This window comes from Neophocaena asiaeorientalis, unplaced genomic scaffold (assembly GCF_003031525.2).
Source record: "Neophocaena asiaeorientalis asiaeorientalis breed wild unplaced genomic scaffold, Neophocaena_asiaeorientalis_V1.1 scaffold220, whole genome shotgun sequence".
In the NCBI taxonomy this organism is placed as follows: Eukaryota; Metazoa; Chordata; class Mammalia; order Artiodactyla; family Phocoenidae; genus Neophocaena; species Neophocaena asiaeorientalis.
The window spans coordinates 1265186-1267036 of NW_020174042.1; the positions used below are offsets into that span (position 1 = coordinate 1265186).

Genomic DNA, 1851 nt, shown 5'->3' on the forward strand with positions numbered 1-1851 from the left:
TTTTTTTTTTTTTTTTTCTGCGGTACACGGGCCTCTCACTGTTGTGGCCACTCCCGTTGCAGAGCACAGGCTCTGGACTAGCAGGCTCAGCGGCCATGTCTCACGGGCCCAGTCGCTCCGCGGCACATGGGATCTTCCCAGACCAGGACACGAACCCGTGTCCCCTGCATCGGCAGGCGGACTCTCAACCACTGCACCACCAGGGAAGCCCCATTCTATATTTATAGCATATGAAAAAGTATGACAGTAGCACAAAGGATGGGAAGGAGGAATTAAGAATATACAGTTGGGGGGCAGAAGCTGCGACCGTCGCGGCAGCCAGATCCGCGTCCCGCCTCAGCGCCCAGAGGACATGCGGGAGAGAGACTGAGCCAGAGGGACACGCTGGTGCATCTGTTTGCCGGAGGATGTGGCGGTACGGTGGGAGCTATTCTGACATGTCCACTGGAAGTTGTAAAAACACGGCTGCAGTCATCTTCTGTGACACTTTACAACTCTGAAGTTCAGCTGAACACCATGGCTGGAAACAGTGTCAATCGAGTAGTGTCTCCTGGACCTCTCCATTGTCTAAAGGTGATCTTGGAAAAAGAAGGGCCTCATCCCCTGTTTAGAGGATTAGGCCCCGATTTAGTGGGGGTGGCCCCTTCCAGAGCAATATACTTTGCTGCTTATTCAAACTGCAAGGAAAAGTTGAATGGTTTATTTGATCCTGATTCTACCCAGGTACACATGATTTCAGCTGCAATGGCAGTAATTGTTGACTGACTCATTGAAGTTTTAAAGTTGGAAGGTAAAGCTTTAAAGATCAAGGTGGTGAAATACTCTTTACCAATGAAGAGAGATCTTGGGCAAGTTAGAGCACAAGAAACTGAATACAAAATAATCCAAAATATTTCATAAAAATGGATGTGCAATATTACTGATCATAGTGCAAAAGGTGAAAGGTTTTACTGCAATCACAGCGACCAACCCCATTTAGCTTATAAAGACTCAGTTACAGCTTGATGCAAGGAACCGTGGGGAAAAGCGAATGGGCGCTTTTGAGTGTGTCCATAAAGTGTATCAGACAGACGGACTTAGAGGATTTTATAGGGGCATGTCTGCTTCATATGCTGGCATATCAGAGACTGTTATCCATTTTGTTATTTATGAAAGTATTAAGCAAAAACTACTGGAATATAAGATTGCTTCTACAATGGAAAATGAAGAAGAGTCTGTAAAAGAAGCATCAGATTTTGTGGGAATGATGCTAGCTGCTGCCACCTCAAAAACGCTGCTGCCACCTCAAAAACATGCCACAACTATAGCATATCCACATAAAGTTGTAAGAACAAGACTGTGTGAGGAGGGAACAAAATATAGATCCTTTTTTCAGACACTGTCTTTGCTTGTTCAAGAAGAAGGCTATGGGTCTCTTTACCGTGGTCTGACAACTCATCTGGTGAGACAGATTCCAAACACAGCCATTATGATGGACACCTATGAATTAGTGGTCTACCTGCTCAATGGATAGCACCACCAGGCTACTGTACTATAAAGAGGGAAGAGCAAAAAATACAGTGGACCATGGAGTACCGAAGCCAGCTTGGTGGACAGAAGGAAAATAGTGTGGGAACATGGAACTATACCTAAGTGGAAGTTTGGTTGTAGGAATTAAAGTAATCATAACCACATTACTTAGTCTTTTTAGTAATGTGAAAAAAAACCTTGGCTGCCTCCAAGAAAAAGCCTTTAGAAGTGCTCGTTCTTCAAAATTGCCATTTTCTCTACCATGTCCACAGGACACAGTTGGCATTTTGTTGATTTATGGCAATCAGAGTATAGTGTTTATTCCATGAGCACTTTTCCAGT

The 1851-nt window shown here is 44.4% G+C and overlaps 1 pseudogene; it reads left to right on the top strand.

The window, feature by feature from the left end:
* LOC112405416 (solute carrier family 25 member 36 pseudogene) overlaps positions 1–1513 on the top strand; it is a 29791-nt pseudogene extending 28278 nt beyond the window's left edge.
* Positions 1514–1851: the final 338 nt, after the last annotated feature.